Source organism: Lissotriton vulgaris, chromosome 2_1 (genome assembly GCF_964263255.1).
Source record: "Lissotriton vulgaris chromosome 2_1, aLisVul1.2, whole genome shotgun sequence".
Taxonomy (NCBI): Eukaryota; Metazoa; Chordata; class Amphibia; order Caudata; family Salamandridae; genus Lissotriton; species Lissotriton vulgaris.
Window position 1 is genome coordinate 691,028,515 of NC_141687.1, and position 20,348 is coordinate 691,048,862.

Genomic DNA, 20,348 nt, shown 5'->3' on the forward strand with positions numbered 1-20,348 from the left:
GAGATCAGTGGGTCACAATCACCCATCCTGATCTCCAACGCCAGCCCACGGTCACGCGGGAGCGAAGACGACGAATACTTGTACGGATTGCCAGATGATTCGAATACAGAGGGCCTGCCGGATGTCACACCCCAAATGGCGGACTTGATAGCATAAGCAACCCTCCTCATCCTGGCCCTGGCCGGGCTACTGCAACTGGCAACATGGAGCAGTTTGTTCACTTCCAAGGTTGACTCGATCGGGGGTCCACATCGGCACTCCTAGGGACTCCGGTGGCTACGACCGGCCCCATCCCCGGGGTCTGTGCTCTACTCCCGACCCCCCCATCTACCGGACGGACACGGAGCCACCGCGGCCACCGGGAGGGGAGCCGGAGCTGTTCCACTAGAGCACCACCGGAAACATAGTGTTGGTGGGGTGGACGGACCCCTAAAGGTGAGTGCCCCCCTCGGGGGAAAAACAGATGGGGTCCCCCCCGGAACTAAACATCCGAGTCCAGTGACATTGGGAACTCTGACCTGTTTGCGGGCACTGCCACTGTCTTCTGGTGCCCTTTGACCCACTGCGCATGGAGGGGAGTCACCACGGCTCTCTTGGCATAACAAAGTAACTTGTTTTACCTAAGTGACGTACTTTGTCAACCCCCCATTGAACTCACGGATTGAGCTCGATAGAGCGTTTGGGCGGCGACTTGTTTTGTTGTTGCCCTTTTGGTATTATGTTTCTGTTCAAGTTCCTCTTTTTGAGACTAGTGTTGGCACTGAAGTGTTACAGCGCGCATTCCTGGGCCTGTGTGGGATGGCGGGTGGGAAAAATGGTCATTTATAACTGCTGCTGTGCGTGTGTGGGCGGGACGAGCTGGGGGTTGGGGGGGAGGGGCGAGTGCTTGGGCGCAATGAATACTGTGATGACTACGGTTAAATTTTGTACCTGGAATGTCAGGGGCATGCACACACCCTCACGTAGATATCAGGTGTACTCCTATCTTAAAAGACATCAGATCCAGATTGCACTACTACAGGAGACACACCTAGTCGCCACTGAGGTAGCCACACTTCGCCGTAGGTGGAGGGGGTAGATATTCGCCACGACCTTTTCAGCGTTTGCACGAGGGACCCTGATCTGGGTTCGGCCCGGGGTTCCATTCGCACTGACACACAGCAATGTTGACACTGAGGGGCGCTATGTCTTCATACAGGGCAGACTAGACGGGCAGCAGACTGTCATAGCTTCCATCTACGCACCTAATGTAGAGCAGGGGAAATTCTTCACGCGATTATCGGCAGTGGTTGCACCTTGGCCGGACGTACCCCTACTGTTGGGTGGGGATTACAACTGCGTGCTAGATGTCTCCCTTGACCGCTCGTCCCCCCCAGCGACAATCGCCCCAGCGCAGGCAGCCTCCAGGGCCCTACTTGATTGGGCGGCGCAGTGGAACTTGCAAGATGCCTGGCGAGTCAGAAATCCCACCGCCAGGGTGTATTCCTACTACTCAGGAGCCCACTCATTGCATGTCAGACTAGATAGATACATGATGTCCCGCGACCTGATTCCCTCCGTGACAGACACTGACTACCTGGGACGGACGCACTCAGACCATAACCCACACACTCTAGTATGTGGATGGAGGCGCCCGCGCCCGCCTGTACCCACATGGCGCTTACAACCAGATCTCCTGCTCGACACCCCATTCCGAGAGGAGATATCCAGGAGGATTATACAGTATTTCGAGGACAATAGTGACTCGACCTCCTCCCCGAGAATTGAGTGGGACGCCTTCAAGGCGGTGACCCGGGGAGGCTGCCTCGGGGTGCAGGCGGGCCTACGAGGACAGGTGGAGAGAGATCTGATACGGGCGGAAGAGACACTACTGGACAAAGAACGAGAGGCGACGGAGGGCGATGACTCCCAGCTGATCTCGGCCAGGGCGGATCACGCTGTTTTGATGGAGCACCTAAAGAACATTAATTTCGCAGCACACTCCGCGCGCACCCACAACACAGGTGATAAACCTGTCAGGCTCCTGTCGTGGCTGGTACGACAAGACACCCAGTCCGCGTCGGTCCTGTCGATCCGCACGGCCCAGGGCGTTGAGGTCTACACCCAGAAACAGATTCACGAAGCGTTCACGTCGCATTACAGGTCCTTGTACAGCTCACGGCTGCGGGCCACAGTGGTGGAGATCACGGACTATCTGGCGACACTGCAACTCCCGGCAGCTACTACTGCCCACCAGACAGAGCTAGGTGCTGCGCTCACCGGTGAGGAACTACGGGAGGTGATCTTCTCCCTCTCCAATGGCAAGGCACCGGGCCCTGACGGACTCCCGGCTGAGTTCTACAAAGCCTACTCACTGGTGTTAATACCGGAACTGTTGAAGGTGTATAAGGCGGCATCGGAGGATGCTGAACTCCCGGCGTCCCTGAACGAAGCTAACGTGGTCTCCCTGCTAAAACTGGGTAGAGAAGCAAACGAACTCGGCTCGTACAGACCATTAGCACTCCTCAACACCGATTACAAAATCTTAGCAGCGACACTGGCTTGGAGGCTTGCACCGCTGGTCCCCACACTGGTACACTCTGATCAGAACGGCTTTGTGCCCACCCGGAGCACGTCCTACAATCTGCGCCGCTTTTTCAGAGTCCAACGGTATGCGACCCCCGCCTGGCCACGCTCAGGATGCATCATACTTGATCTGGAAAAAGCGTTCGACTCGGTGGAGTGGCCATATCTCCTCCGAGTCCTCGAGAAGTACGAGCTGGGTGACGCCTATGTCCAGATGGTGGGGCTCCTCTATCAGGCACCCGAGGTACGAGTCCGGACTGGGCGGTTGTTCTCTGACAGGATCCGTATGGGGAGGGGCACCAGGCAGGGCTGCCCCCTCTCCCCTCTATTATTCGCCCTGGCGATGGAGCCGTTGGCAGAACTGCTCCGCACCTCCGGCGACACCTGGGGCATCCCACTGGCGGATGGCATTCACTCGGTGTCTCTGTACGCCGACGACTTATTGTTATATATCAGGGACCTCGCCTGTATACCCGCGGCAATCACGGACATCTTTCAAACGTTTGGGGACATGTCAGGGCTCCACGTTAACTGGGCCAAATCGGGAGCTTATGCATTCAGTGACGAGATGCCACAATGTGATGTGCGCATGATGGGGGAGACGCTCCGGTGGCACCCAACGGTATTCAGGTACCTAGGGATCTTAATATATCGAGACCCTGTAGATCTCCTGAAGGGCAACCTAGTGAGAGCCATATCCTCGCTCTCGGCCCAGGTCGCGTTCTGGAACTCCCTCCCACTGAATGTGCCGGCCAGAGTGGCACTAACCAAGATGATAATGCTCCCCCGGCTCCTCTATTATTATACTAACCTGCCAGTGTATGTACCGGCACGCATATTCAAAGGGTTGGAAGCCCTCACCAGGTGCCTCATCTGGAATAAAGGGCGACCCCGGGTAGCATTGAAGACCCTCTACGCGGCCGCGGACGCTGGAGGCTTGGCGGTTCCCAATCAGGAGCTATATTACTTAGCAGCCCAGCTACAATGGGTCTCTTACTGGCTGAGCGGCAAGAACCTGATGGACACGGCCACGATTGACACTACCCTGTCCCCCGTACAGGTGCTGACACTCTTCCACCCCCTGACGCGGGGCCGGCCCCCCATTCAGGTCCATGTGGCAGTCGCGAAGCAGTGCTTTATGCGGAGCCTCAGACTCACCAAAAGTACGGTACCCTATGCCCCGAACCTGCCTCTACTAGGGACTCCCTTGGGCACTGGCGTATTGTCCTCGACTGAGCTACGCAGTTGGACTGCGGCAGACTTGGACGAACTGGGCGGCCTGTATAGCGACGGAGAGCTGTTGCCCTTCGAGACCTTGGCCGCAGATACCGATCTACCAGTGGGCCAATTTCTGGCACACGCCAGACTTCTCCGTGAGCTAACGAAGGCATGGGGTGACATGGGCCACGAGCCGTCCACTCATCTGCTTATCCAGTATCTACATGTGATGGGCGATGGTTCCCATATAGTGCATTGGTTAGCACAAGCACTGCACAGTCATACTCAATTCTCCTCCCAAAGACTGAGGGAGAAGTGGACGACCGACCGGGGTAGCGACTGGACAGACAAACAGTGGGCCGCGGTATTAGCGGGCGCCAGAAATATTCCTCGCAACGCGCGATTTAAGACCATCCAATATTACATCATCCACCGCGCGTATTTGTCTCCAGACAAACTGAATCGCTACTTCGGACTCACATCGTCGGCGTGTCCCAGATGCGGCCTCCTGAATTCGGTCTTCCTGCACGCACTCTGGAGTTGCGCCCACCTCACCTTGTACTGGTCGGCGGTCACTGACACATTGACGGCGGCCACGGGCGATACCCTCCCCAAGACGTGGGAAGCATGCCTGCTGGGACTCTACAAGAGAACCAAACAGACCAAGCTACGGGTGCGTTTTTGGGACTTAGGACTCATTACGGCTAAGCGTCTCATCACGAAACGATGGAAGAGTGCCACCCCACCGCGCCCTGCAGACTGGCGTCGCTCTCTTGGCAACTGGGCTTGCGCGGAGAGTGTGTCTCTACACAGGGAGGAGACTGCGGGCCTACGGAAGTACCCGATCGCCCAAGACTGGGACGCTACCCTGACCGCGTACCATCGGGCGTGCACCCAGGCCGGTATAGCGTGACCACCCCGACACGGAATAGTGGGGGCCCAGTTGACTACTGTCCAGACATGGCGCGAGCTCCCCCTCTCCTCCGCCCCCCCCTTCACTTCCCCCGACCGCCGGGGTCTTGCCCAACGGGAGATGTCCCCTGTCGCTCCCCCCGCCTTCCCCCCCCCTCCCCCTCCGCCCTGCAGTCGCAGCGACACTACATCCTCAACCGTCCCCACTCCCACACGGCCCACATAGGGTGCACCATACACAGCTAGGATCCCTGATACACTACTGTACACGCAAATACTAGTCCAACAGTTGTTGAAATGTTTCTCCCTGCCCCTCTTCTTTTAATTCCCAGTTATGTCTCTTGGTTGACAAAGAGATTTTTTATGCTGTACTCATGATAATGCTCGATTTCCCCTCCCCGTTTACTTTTCACACAATGCCGGTTGGACACTGCCAGGAACAGGAGACTGAAACCCAGCAACCCATATGACTATGTGGGATATGATCCTGCCTTTGCCTGCTACTGTGCCAATCAGGGAACGCGACCCAAGACAATGGTTGTTGGATTTCATGACCACCTTGGTCCTTTTGCAGTGCTGCGGGTCATGAGCACTGCAGCCCGAGACATTTCCTGGCACTGCCGCTTGCGGACTTATGCATCTCCCCTGGCTACTGTTTATTTTCACTCATGTATAACTGACATGTCAAAATGTGCTACTTGCTGGGTACCATTTGTAGTAGTTATTCCTTGTTATGACATTGTGTGAATAATTGCCTTCTTATCTGTAAAACTAAATAAAGTTTGGGACCGTTGGTCTTTAAAAAAATAAAATAATAATAATCTCATGTTTACAAACAGAAAATATCACATGTACTATTTAGATTATCAAGCAGAATTCCAGAAATCATGGTGGATTAACAAAAGAAAAGCCATCATCTACAAATGTCTTTCAGCATGTAGATGTCTTTGAATGCCCAATGCAAATGTACAGGAGCGTGTACAAGATGTGCTGCTCAGTAAAGTCCTTTTTGACAATCTTTCATATCTGGTATGTCCAGATGAGCACATGCTAGCACTTAGGAACAAAGAACTCAAGTTCAGACATTGAAGGACGGGTGAAGAATCGGACCATCCTAACCAATTTGGAGCACCAGAATCTGATGAAATTACAGGAAACGGTTATACAATAGAAGTACAGAGCACGTATTGCGAGGTCCAATAGCTCTCTGGCAACATCTCACACTTGCCGGGCGTCAAATACCTGGAAGGTCTGGCTATCAACAAGGGTCATAAGTTATTTTGTTCAATCAGTTCAGGGGGAAATTACCCTTTAGAGACTATTACTTTGCTTCCAGGCGAGATACAATTTTGGGATTTAGAGCTTGGGTTACAAATTAATCTAGATGAAGAAATCACACTGTCTCAAACGTGTAGACTCATCTGCCAATTGTGATTAGCATGAAAGGAGTACGCTCAGTTCTTTTACTCTAACTGAGATGCACAGGGAAATTATAATGTGAAGAAACAAAAATATATTACTTTCAACTTTTGTATGAAAGGTCGTATCCTTTGTGGAGCAAAAGTTATGGAGAGTGTTGAGCAGTGGGTTAACCAATCATACTTTGAAAAGGCTGTCACAAGTGTTATCAGAGAACAGAAGGCTAAAAGGAAACACCTTTCAGAAAATTCTGCAACAGAATACACCGACTAAGAGAGTATATTACTTGTTCACATACCCGCTTAGTTTTAGAGTCTATTCTTTGATTGTAATAAAGGGCCAAATTGGTAATGTTAGATCAAATTTTTAAATTAAAATAATGTTTCAATAATTGTTGTTTTCAGTTAGCCTAACCAGGTTTCCTGTTGGCATACCTGGTTCTTAGCCTTCTGTACTGACATGCACATTTTTGCAACTACGAAAGAAATGCTAGTTCATTCTTTATGTTTAAAGAGCCTGCAAGAGGTCTTTTCTATTGATAGAAAATAGAAAGATGATCTATTTTGTGGTGTTGTGCTGAAAAAAATGATTTCTTTCGAACTTAGAGGAAGCTGTGTTCTAACTATCTTCGTTCTTGCAACAAATCAAGGGCTTTTCCTGTTCCTGCTGATGACTGTGAAGAGACAATTGTATTGAATACTTCAAAGATGGTGCACATGCCATTCTCTTGTTTTTAGGTTAAGGATTAGTATCAATTATGCATTCTGAAGGCATTTCCAGCAGTTTTGCAGTTAAGGCATCATGTGGTTATGAAAATGTATAGGTTGTTATAATTCTAACCTCATTACACCCCATGGTATGAGTGTTCTGTAGTTCCACCACCACCTGGATCCTGGGCAGATAGAACTTGGGTCAGCTTGAGCACTTTGATTTGCATTTTCCCAGAAAGGCATTGAGAGGGAGAAGATCCGAAATAAGATAAAGGCCTCTGTCTTTCAGCAAAAGGAAATACCACTTCAGAGGTGATACCCTCTTTACGGCTCCTTTGGTCAAAAGAGCCTGCACCTCCTGGTGCAAAATAAAAATATGATAGTCCGAAAGCTGCTCTGATGCAGGTGGCTGTTGTGGCAGGTGGAAAAGGAATGGCAGCCCTATTGGATGATTTGAAGGATCCTGTCGTATGCGATGTACTGCCTCCTCAATAATTGGCACACACAGACTCCTATGGCGTGGTTGTGTGTCAATAAGAGTGCACTAAAGAGGGTTAGAAGATGTTGCTGGAAGAGTAAGGGACTGTGAGGTATGCTGCCCTTGATGGCCTTATTGTTGTCTGTTGAGCCCATGGTCCAGGCGTTGAAGGGCTGGGATGTTTGCTGTGCAGATATAAGGGCCTGGTGCTGGTGGTATGCGAATGCCCTGAAATATTCCTGAAAAGGGCAAAACTGTTACAAAGATGGCCGAACCGGCGCCAACAGGCCCAGGGAGCACTGCATAGCACAGCTCTCTTAGGAAAGCTCTAGGGCATAAGTTGCTTCTTTGCCAAATAGGCAGGATCCATCCATTAGGGAAGCTTTGACATCTTCGGAGAAACCTCAGGATCTCATCTACATAGGTCACAGAAGCTGCATGCTCGTAACAATAGCTCGACCTAAGTAATCAGTTTTGTCTAGGCTTCATCAGGTTACAAACATAGCCACATCCCAGCGATCCTGATTGGTTTGGGCCAAAAGTCCCATGAATCTTCTGGTTCTGCCGGTAAGATGTCGCCAACCATGTTGTAGAGTGTATAAGTGTAGCGTCCTAAGAGGGAGCTGCAATTGACCGACCTCAAGGTGAGGCTGGCCAACGAAAACATTCTGTTGCCAAATGTTTCCATATATGTGGACACTGTCTGAAGAAGTAGTCGGAAATGCGTCAGTGCTCATTTTGCTGGTGGATGCCTGCACCACCATACCCTCAGGAGTTGAATGCAGAGTTAAAAAAAAAATAACAATCACCTTGAGTTGGCATACTACGACATGTGACTTGGCGATTGACCAGAGGGCCACAACATAGTTTTGACCAAGTGTCCAAAGCGTAACATGGAGGCCCTCACTGAAACACAGAGGAGGTGTGATTAGTGCCTAACTAGGCTGCAGGACGTCAGTGAAGACATTAGTTTTTACCTCCATAGTGGGGAGGTGTGGGAGGGGGTCGAGAAGCCCTCCTAATGACTGTGGCAAATGAGGTATTCTCATCAGTCCCTGGTTCAAGGTGTGCATCCAACACAGTATTGGTTGAGGTACACAACCCACTGGCATCTTGCAGGTCCAAATACCATGTTTTTCCTTCATAGGGTGGGGCAAACTGTTCGTCATCACTCCCATTATAGTCTTCATATGGCTGACTCTAGTTGGCACCCAGGCCAGACTGATGGTGCAGAGTCTGTGTGTGACTGCACAATCATGTTATTGTGGGAGTCAAGTGGGGTTGAGTATTGGCTCTGTCACATCAGGATCAGGGCACAGTCTTGATTGAGCTCAAGATGAACTTGGATATGAGCTGCACACCACAATAGGTTGTAGATTCTCCTAAGGCGCTGTGGTGTTGATGGCGGTGTTGACATTAGAGCAACCAGTACAGATTTTGGCACTGGAACCAAAGTGGGCACCGATACAGGTGCAGAACATGAAACAAGTTTGAAAGGCACATACAGTACTGAGGATGGATTCACCAGCTGTAACCTTATCGAAGGCCCCTGTGAATCCTTGGGGTCCAAAGGCACACCATATGGAGTTGAAAGTACACTGAAGATGCGCAGGATGGTCTCCCTAAAGGCTGTGATCTGCTGCAACCTCACAGATAGACTTGTAACTTTGGCGTGCATCAGGATCAGGTTCGGAATCGGCTCCTCATAGAATGGGAGCAACACCCTGAGCGATGATGAGCCTTTGTGTCTTCTCCAGAAATCGAGATTGAATTTCTTAAGTTTCCTATAGCACTTACCCAAATACTTCACCCGCAAAGAAGATCTGTCACAAGAACTACAACATGAACTAGAGCGGGCTGCATTCTCAACTTCGACCGGGAGCGGAACCTGTGTGGAGTCGTGCAGTGTTTTGCAATATAGTGATTTGCCTCACTTCCTCCGATAGCATTCAGATTCATCTAGGTACAGTTGCCACAGGCTTTGGGGTCGTATACCGAACCCAAACACCCGTGCCACACCTCCTGGGGATCGGTCACAGACATCTGTTTGCGGCAGTCTCTACAATATTTAAATCCTGTTATTTTAGGAGGTGGCATGTTCCATGCACATTAGCAGAATTTTGAGAAAAAATCTCTTCAAAGTATGCAGAAATTGAGTGCAGCTCCATTTCTAGATCTGCAGGCACAAAAACAAAGGAACTAGCATCAGAGTAAACCTCCAATGCTGAGGAAGAAGAAAATAACCCATATGCCTGCTACCTAAGTGCCACTGATTAAAACTGGCATTCAGTGGTGTATACAGAAGCAGAAAGCTGTTTCTTAGCCAACTAAACAATACAAGCGTCAGGGGATGGGTGAAAAAATAAAAACAAAACCAAGAACTGGATTCGGACAGCTGATGACACGAGTAACAGCAGTCATATGAACAAACAAAAGACACTGCGCCTAATCTAAGAATTTTAAATTGACAGATTGGCTTGAAAAAACCTTACTCTATTCAGCTTGTGGTGCTGGTAAAAACCAAAGAAATGTGAATGAGGGGGGAGCATGACCATGACCAGATTGTGTGAAATATGTTGAGGTTGTTGACAAATTAAGCAATTAAATCTTATCTATTTATACTCCGCGGCACACTGCGTCACCCAGTGATAAATCTCTACAAACTAATGTTAAGACTACAACTTTACTTTGTATTTTAACTGTAATGACAAATTATTAATAAATACATTTGAAAAATAAACATAAATAATAATTTAAAAAAAATAAGAGTTCTTACCGGAGAACTTGGCGCCTGAACACCTAGAGTAACCAATTTGGTAGGAAAGCCTGCAGATGAGGCAGAGGCAACTTGTCACCTTAAAATGTGATTCATTCCAGACGGTTTAACTATTCTTCTGAAGGCCTAGAGAGCGAACAACAAATAAAACCATTTGATTGTAGGGACTCAACCAACCTTTAATCACTACTTTTGTTCATGTGTCAATATGCAGTATTTACTTATTAATGAATTTTCAAGCTCGGACGTTGAAGGTTTTTCGTTAAAGAAAATATTCTCTTCTCCTCCACAACATCTGTGACAAAAAGGAATATATATATATATATATATATATATATATATATATATATATATATATATATATATATATATATATATATATATATATATATATATATATATATATATATATATATATATATATATATATATATATATATATATATATATATATGTATATATATGTAGCACAATCCTCGAACCTCCACGCCAACAGCGCAGCACGGCGAAAGAAGAGGGCAGACCCCACGTTTTCAGGCAGGGTGATTTTTTTATTAACGACCCTTCAAGTGACGCGTTTCGAGTACCACGTACTCTTGTTCACACATATATATATATATAAGAAATACTGGTCCTGCACCTCCAACTCTGGCGAACAGAAAACCACGGCGAGTCCCAAAGATTTCAGGCAAAGATGTTTTTTATTTTACCACAGCACAACGGTCTGACGCGTTTCGGGCGGATGCCCTTGCTCACAGATAGTTTGGCCGGTGTGTGCCATTATTTTTAAATGCATTAGTGAACACCATGTGATCATAGATATAGACAACATACTACTCAAGATGTCTGTAGTTCTTAGATTTCGAACAGAAGGGTAACAGATGAAAATATTAACCCATCAAACAATTCATATACCGAATAAATTCGGGGAACAATGATCTCTACTGTCAATTTCATGAAAAAAAAAAAATATATATATATATATATGCCTAAATGCAGGATATTTGCCAAGGTAGTCTGAATAGTATTTGTGCAAAAATGCAAATGTAAACATGTATCAAATGAACATTATATATCGCAAATGTAAACATATTGACTGTGCAAATATATGCATTTTGATAATGATATATCGATTTGGTTAAAAATCAATAAATAGTAGTAGAAAGATTATCAAAATTAAATAACATATTTAAAAAAATTTGAACAGCTCATATATAAATGTAAACATCATAATTGTGCAAAATACGCAGAATGATATAAATAATACAACAGACTACAATAATAAATATAAATATCTGAATGATGAAATAGATAAGACAGTAGGGACATCTATAAAGATGGCAGCCCTTCTTAAGATCATACGAGACTGTATTGAAGTGTATGTTAACAATTATATGTGTATTATACAAAAAACGAAAACCCCAGGTGAATTCCATGGTGCAGTAGAGACTATACATCAATTTCTGCATCTCAATGGAAAATATGTACAATTAAAAAGAATGGCCAAGAAACAGTAAATTATTACATGGGCGTAGAAGGTGGTCATAGTTAAGCTAATATCAGTAGGAAGCAAACTAGGATGAAATATTGAATGGAAGGAGGAACAGCTGCACACTATCAAAAATGATATAGATCTTCCGTTGTGTTGCGGCCATTTGGCACTTTACTGTTCAACTCAAGAATCATTTTTGATTCTAATTGTCTAAGCATTTTATCTCTGTCGCCTCCCCTGCGTGGTTTTGGACAGCAGCTAATGAAAAGTACTTAAGACACTCAAGGTTGTTGTTATGCATCATCTTAAAGTGTCTTGCGACAGGATTGGAGCTGTCGTTGTTGACAATGGCTCGCAGGTGCTGCAAGATTCTGGCATGCACCTGAAGCCTGGTACTTCCAACATACCTCAGGCCGCAGGTGCACGTCAGAACATAGACAGCATACTCTGTCTTGCAATTAAAAATGCCCTTGATTGGTGATGGAGTTGGACTGAACGGAGTGGCATACTTGGTAGTGTTGATGCCAAACTTACATGCTCTACAACTAGAACATGTTGGTGCATGGAAGGACCCTTCCGATAGGTGATGTTGGGTCCACACGTTAGTTGGGGTGCTAGGACACCATCGGTCATCAATATCGGCCAACTTTTAGTTAAAATGGCTCTGATGCGTCGCTCCTGACAGTTGTATGTTGTCATAAATCTCAGACTTGAGTCGTTTTTACTGTTGATTTTTTCCGGACAGGGAACTACTGAGGGATTTAAGAGGGATTTCCTGGATCTTTCCTTCAGTTTTTCAGTAGCTATTTTAAGCACCCTATCACTATATCCCCTGTCTTTGAATCTTTGAGAGCTTGAGTAGTGCAAACTGCTAATTCTTCCTCTGTACTGCAAATCCTTTTTAGCCGGAGCAACTCCCTACAGGGGATGTTGTCAATGACATGGCGAGGGTGTGCGCTACTGGCATGGAGAACTCAGTTCCCCGCTGTCTTTTTTCTAAATAGGGTGGTTGCAATCTTTTCATTTTTAACAAACACTTTAACATCTAAGAAATCTACAGTTTGTTTACTCATTTTATATGTAAATTTCAGATTTTCATGATTGGTGTTAAGTTGTTCAATAAAACCGATGGCACTGGTTTCATCCCCCCTCCAAATCATGAAAACATCGTCAATAAACCGTATCCACTGTACTATGTGTTGTGAGTAAGTGTCATGATGTTTTCCCATGAGGACCTGCTTCTCCCACCAGCCCACGCATAGCTGGGAGAGAAACAGGCCCCCATAGCCACACCCCTTTTCTGCAGATAAGTCTCTTTACCAAAGACAAAGTAGTTGTTGTTGTATAAACTCCATGTGACAAGCTCTATGATCATCTTGTTGTGATTGTAACAATTAAGGGGTCTAGTCCCTAGGAAAAATTCAAGTGCCCTCAGTCCTGTACTATGTTCAATACTAGTATATAAGGACTCTATGTCCAGGGCAATGAGTAAAGAGTCAGATGTCCAAGGAGTGTTCTTTATCTTGCGTAGAAAGTCTCCATGTCCTTCACATAGGTGGGTAGATCTTTTACAAAACTTTGCAAAAAGTAATCCACATAAATAGCAATGTGTTCTGCCATGCTGTCAATTGCCGATATGATCGGTCTTCCTGGAACTGGTAAGGTTTCCTTGTGGAACTTAGGGATTAAATATAACCTTGGCATGACTGGATGCTCTACATCTAGGAACTTGAACTCCTGCATGGAGATCATATATATATATTTATATAAATTAAGAAGGAGTTCTCGAGTTTTGCCCCAAATAGCAAAAAGACAAGATGTGGCACACCAGAACATAGCACAATGATTTATTGTGCACCAAGTCAATGACGACCCATTTCGGTGTTTAGCCTTTGTCAAGTGATTTCCTGTACGTCGATTACCTTTAGAAATAGACTCAATAGTTCATAAACAGAGAAAAAATCCTTTTGATGCTAAGCTGTACATGTCAATTCATAACATATTCCATCATACATTAATGACTGAAACTTCATCATTTAAAATACATTATATTACTAATTCATTCGCATTACAAGACAATCATAGTTGTTTCATGTGTGTGGAAATTACGTTGGTAATAGCTGTCCTATTTGATAAAGTTCTGCATTCAAAACATACTCCAGCAATCGCAAACCCTTCAATGTCATAGAGAGTAGGCAGTAAATTCCATTCCGCTTGCGGAATATGTGGAATTTGAGTAATTTTGCGTTTCGCCGAGAACGCGGAATTGCCAAAAATTCCACGATCTGCCGCTTCGCTGAATTTTTTGCTAGTTCGCGCTTTCAAAATGTGTGTTTGCGAGATATTTCTCCCCGAGCACGTAAACAGCGTTCGCGAACAGGAAAAAAGCATTGCAAACGGGCAGAACAAGCAATTCCTCATGCTTGCTGAACTTTTGCGTGCTCGCAGAGATTTGTTACCGTTTCGCAGAGCTTTGCGTAGCGAGACTACCCAATTTCCGCCCACCCCTAAATTAGCGAGCATAGTTTAAATTACTGCGTTGCATAGACCACTGATGATATACAGATATACACTCATTATAACCATGTATGAGCGAGTTGTCACAGCTTCATTTTGATACAATTTTGTATTAAAACATGCACCAACAATTTCATAATTACGGCGTTTATTACCGATCACCATTATCACAAGATCCGATCTAATGGTCATTTCTGGCAAGTGCTCCTTCATATGGTTTATGTTCAAATAATTTCAGATTGCCGTCTGTCTTTACGGAAGTCAATGATAAGATTGTGCATATCCCTTCTTATATTTAGTGTCTGTCTCACTTCCCGGCTCGTAACAGCACAACATGTGTGGACTGAGCCTGATATGCTTTGTTATATGTGCTTGCACCTCTATTTTTGCAATTCTACTTCTTATGTACTTGTAACAATGGCAACGATATGGCTGTAATTGCATGCCTGAGTCTGTTGTGGATCTAATCCAGCATGACATACTCCACCCCAATATACCAATCAGTGTGGTATCTTACATCTTCTATTCTTGATGAATGTGTCGCACTGGAGAAGTCTTACGACTAATCCTACTAGAGACAGGAAAAAGGGTCTATGTGAGGTGCAAAAGGGTGAACGGGACTGTGGTGAGTGAATGTCCCCTAACAGTAGTGGCAAATAAGTAGGAGTTAGCATGGGAATGCTGTCCGGTCAAAAGGGTACCTATTAAATATAGGGTTCCTGTGTAGCGAGTCCACAAATGTGGCTATGTTCTACACTTAGATGCCATAATAAGAATCAGGGAAATGACAAGCAGCAATCCCAACTGTCACAGGGATTCTGCTCCTACACAGAACTGTGCATAGAGACCAAGGACCTCAGTGAATTGTGGTGTACCAAAAAACTCACCTCAGTGCCTAGAATCCCTAACCAGCTAGCATCAGTGTCACATTAGCTCTTCTCCCTATAGCAAAGGAACCAATGATAAGACAACCCAGAACATGCGACATAGGTTATACTCAGGAATGGTGGGAAGAAAGACCACTCTTTCATTATACTCTCATACCAGTCCACAACAGGAGTAAAAAAGAGGCACAGAAGGGTTAAAATATTTATTTTAACGACGTGCTCTGAGATGCAGTATCTATGCTAACATAAGCTGTCATATGATTAGAAATGATATGATCAGCATTGTTACAATTCCATAAAACACAAAGGGAGAAATCATATTACAATGATGGTGAAAATAGGTCCTATAGCGCCTAGTGAATCACCCTCCCTAGCTAGGAACTATGTTTTATAAAATATAGAAAGTCACTTAGGCTTGTTTAGGGGACCCCATACCTCCAAGATCAGCAGGTGTGAATCACATCAGGATCTGCAAAAGCTCTCTGTCTGTCTGGAAAAACGGGCTTCTTTCAAGTGCCTGAAATCATGCTTACAGTGTGATATGAAAGGCCCCAGAATCACGTTGGATTGCAGCTGCATATATGTTATGTCTAGAACGTGAGCCGATCAGCTCGAACAACAGCTACTTTGTTATGATGACCTTGTAGGCTTTAGAACTCAGTGTGCAGACTAGAGTCACGATGTAAGTGTAGGGATGTTGAAAACAAGCCCTTCACATGTGAAGCATTTCACGCAGCCTAACTTACAGCAACAATTATGTGCAATGTCGTGTGCAAAAGCGGCAAAAATGTAAAATGGCGTTTAAACTTCTAATAAGCCTATGCTAACTTAACAATGTGCGCAAAAGGGCCCAGCCCACACTACACAACGTATCTCTCCACATTAAAATTGTACAAAAGTGACATTAACTAAGGACATACAAAATAAAACAAAAATAGTGGGAATGGAAGCCTGCTATTGGTAGATAGGATTTAACGGCCTTTATATGTGGCAAGTTCCTCCCCCATTTAATCCTTTCTGTTCTAGGTCGATGAAATATCTTGAGTCAAGAATCCTAAGATTTTTTTCTCCCTCGTATGGGTAGCGGAATTCTGTCAATTCCATAAAATTGAAGACAGCCATTGTTACTCCTGTGTTAATCTGCAAAATGCCGGGCCACCGGATAATTATAGTCGCGATTGGTTACAGTACGGAGGTGCTGCAGAATTCTCCTTTTCAGTGGGTGTTTCGTGCTGCCTACGTACCGGAGAATACAGGGACACCGAGTACATAGACAGCAAAGTCCCTGTTACAATTGATGGTTTGAGTGATCTTTTTATTTACGCCTGCGCCTCGTAGGTAGTCTTTGCAGTTTTTGCCATTATGGCAGGCTTTTCAGGTTCCACATGTGGTGAAGCCATTCAATGCCTTTAACCACTGAATGGTTGTGGTATTCTGGAAATAAAGGCTTTGCTCGTTTGTATTTTATTTTTGGACTGCCACCCACGTGTTTGCCTATTATGGGATCAGCCAATAGGAGGTTCCAATGTGCCCTCATTGCTTTTTTTAGTGCCCATCCCCCTCTGCCAAAGGTGATTATCTTTCTTGGTGCTTACCTTCCTTTTTGAGAGTGTCTTGAGACTCTGCTGGTAGATGGATTAAATAGTAGATCACTTTGGGTTTTACTCATCAGTCTTTTTTCACTTTCATCAGGACCTTATCCTTGTAACTCCTGTTTTTGAAACGTATCATCATGGTGTGCTGTTCAGCATATAAAACCATAGTTGGTGCTGCCATTTCGGTGAGCCCGCAACATTTCCCCATAGGAAATCACTTGACAAAGCCTAAATGCTGAAACGCGTCATCATGACTTGGTGCACAATAAATCATTGTGCTGGCTTCTGGTGTGCTCCATGTTGTCTTTTTGCTATTTGGGGCAAAACTCGAGGACTCCTTCTTAATTTCGAGCAGCTGCTGTCGCCGCTGGCTGGAACCGATGCCGGAGGCTGGGAACTGCGAAGTGCAGCGTTTCTGGTGAATCACATATATATATATATCGAACAGGTCTGCTGACACTTTATAGGCAACACACATGCAAGGTAAAAGATTAGATAAAAAAGTGCATTAGCTCCTTAGAAATACTGTGGCAAGGACCACAGGCAATGTCAATGAAAACAACCCTACAGGTATGGATCAAACAAATCCCCAGCCCCAAGGGTGGAGGAACACCCTGCCAGACGGCAACAGTCAATAACAGAAGCACACTATGTGACCTCCAAAGGGTGAAATCCGCCTATGGACAGAAGGACCAGAGGCAATAGCGAATGTCGTGAACTCTATAGTCTCGCCGCACAAAGAACAGATGAGGGAACAACATCCTGAGAAACCCATAACAATGGCTCACAAAACACATCTACGTAAGATCAGGGTAATAAACGAATTCACCGCAAGAGCAGGAAGAAGAAAACAAGAACAAGATTGATGAAAAACTCCAACCTGTCCTTGGAAAAAAACATTATTAACCCAAGGATCATTACTAGAGTGTAACTAGATAATTAATGAAATAGCAACGGGTCAGAAATAATAGAACTATCTAGAGAAACTGTGTTATCTCATAAATTGGGTGAGTGGATATATTGATATTCGTTGTCCTCGATCTGAATAGGATGATAGCAATGCTCGGTCAATAAACATTCCCTCCCGACCCCATTTGTTTATATATCATTACTAGACTACCTATCCTTGAAAAAAGAAATCAAGTCATTAGATAAATGTGCACTACAAGGGTCCACACTGTATAGAATGGGTAGAGAAAGAAAGATGGCATGTATCCAGATAGAATCTGCCAAAAAACGATGAGCAACAATTCTCAAATCTCCATAGCTCATACTGTAGGTATACATATACAGTCATACCCACAATATGTGTACACACATATATATCCACAACACCCTCCAGCAAGCAGAAGAAAGGGGCCACGAAAGGAAATCAGGAAAAGGTCTTTATTGGAAAGCAGAACTGGCATAATGCATTCCGGCCTAATTGCCTTCCTCAGATGCAGCTGCCAAACTAAAACACAGCCACGCCTCTGCTTTTGAATCGTCCTGCATTCCGCCCCCAATTAGGAGCTAACATCTCCCCTAAAATGTGATCATCCACCATGTAGCAGCACTGTAGGTACTGCAACACCCAGAATGCTTCATACTTGGGCGGGTTTTACGTGGGGAAACTGAAATTTAGTCCATGTGGCAGTGGTGCGATGTAGGGTAAAAGCGCGTTGTGTCCAGTCCAAATAAACTCCTCAGAACCTTCCAGGGTCCCCGCATACGTTCCAACCTCTGTAGCACAGGTTTGCCGGGTCGTGAGCTGATAACAGTGTACCAGTACTCCTTGTGAAATCACAAGCTGCCCGCTGGCAGTGTCCCTTGCTCTACCCGCACATGAGACTTGGGCTGATCCAATCCAATACCTTGGGCGAAAAACAATCTGCAGGAGCCAGTAATGCTGTCCGCCAAATTGACAGAACGGGACCCCTAACGCGTCTCTGGCTGACGCAACAATATCCACAACACCCTCCAGCAAGCAGAAGGAAGAGGCCAAGAGAGAAATTCAGGAAAAGGTCTTTATTGGAAAGCAGAACTGGCATAATGCATTTCGGCTTAATTGCCTTCCTCAGATGCCGCTGCCAAACTAAAACACAGCCACGCCTCCGCTTTTAAATCGCTGTCCCACGAAGGATCTTGTTGACTGCGGTCGGTATCCGGATTGGACCCAACAAGCCTTGGCAAACCCAATCCACGCAGGATGGGAAGATTGGCTTCAGGTCAGACCAGCAAGGTCTGGGGAGCTTCTCCTTTACAGGGAAGTTGGACCAAGCCCGGAGCAACCAGGCAAGCGGTGTAGTTTCAAAAGGAAGTCTTCGTAGGGCTCATTAGCCAACGGTCTAACAAGGCGGGAAGATGCGTCAAGCTGAAATTCAGGCGCAGGCCCCACGCAGCACTCGTGGAGTGTGGAGGGCTGAGCTTCGGTGCAAATGCTGCTCGGGTCAGGGGCTTCTCAAACCCCAATGCACAACTTCGAGGATACCTCAGAAGCTGCACTGTTAGCAAAGAGCAGGTAGTCCAGGGAATCCGGTCCCACGTCTCTCGTGTCCGCCACGGGTCTCAGCTTTGCTGTAGATGTGTATCGGAGTCGGAGAAGTCTGGAAGTCCATTTCCTGAGTCGCTGAGTCTTCGGGTTCCGGCGGGAGCGTCAACAAAGCAAACCGGCAAGTTACTGGTGGTGCCTGTTTGCACAGGGTGGTCACTCCTTGACCACAAGGGCGATGTCTTCAGTCTTCTAGTCAGATTAGAACGTCGAAGGTCCAAGAGTTTTGTTTCAGAGTTTCAGTCCAGGATAATCTAATGTCTCTAGACACAGCTCCTATCTTTATACTAATCTAAGGGGCTGGATTACCTGCTAGGTCCCTCCTATGGGTGGAACCTGGGAAGGGGGTTGGTTATATCCCTTTCCCTTTGTCCAGTTTCGCACCAGAGCTGGGGCTGGAGTGCCCCAGCAACTGGTGTGAACCGGGCTATGCATGGAGCACCTTGTGTGCCCCGGGCAGTGTTTGGAAAAGCATATTTCCATTGAACTCACCCTGCCACAATACACTACAAGCTGTCTGGGGAGGTGCTAGCACCTCCCTCAACAGGAAACCTATTTTTTCCAGGCCTCCCTTGCCGGAGTTTTGTCCAGCTGCAGGAGGTCAGACTTGTGTCTGTGGAAGCAGCATCCATTTTGTGATGCTGAGGCTCTGTTTAACTTTAACCGGGTAAAGCAGTAACTACATGTCTTCTCCCTCTAGAAGGGTGGAAAGCTACCCCCGCCGCTAGAACTGGCGGGGGGGGTAGTATTCCAAAGTGTTTGAGACCTTACACGACATGTTTTGATAAAGCCAAACCAAAGTTAGCATTAACCGCGAGGATTATAATGCACTTAAGAGTATATGGTATGGCTATATCATAGAACAGCTATAAGGACATGGTTCCGAAAGCTGCAGAAGGGCTCAGCTCATGCTAGAGCACCCTCTGACATAAAACCAAGCACTCTGCCTTCAGGATTGTCAAGTCCTGCCATAGGAGTGACTTATAGGCATATATAAGTTTAGATATAGGTATACAATATCTAAGCAAGGGGTGATTACACCACCTTGCCCAAGCTGAGTGATCAGCCTGTGGTGTCAGTTTGGAAGGCCAGCCAGGGGTGGCATAATACATGCTGCAGCCCCTGGTAGGCCTTGGATGCACCTATGGCCTGGGTACCTATGGTATACTATACAGGGGCTCACAAAGGTGACCCAATACCCAATCAAGTATGTACCTAAAGTACATGGAGTCAATTGTACAGAGAGCGC

At 46.0% G+C, this 20,348-nt stretch overlaps 1 protein-coding gene across 2 annotated transcripts in view; it reads right to left on the reverse strand.

The window, feature by feature from the left end:
- Window positions 1-10,204, reverse strand: part of BMAL1 (basic helix-loop-helix ARNT like 1) — a 415,934-nt gene extending 405,730 nt beyond the window's left edge. For both annotated transcript variants that reach the window (XM_086955926.1, XM_086955924.1), the window contains exon 1: window positions 10,079-10,204. The gene's annotated coding sequence lies outside the window, so the exon portion shown is untranslated. The remainder of the gene's footprint in view (window positions 1-10,078) is intronic.
- Between the last annotated feature and the right edge of the window lie 10,144 nt (window positions 10,205-20,348).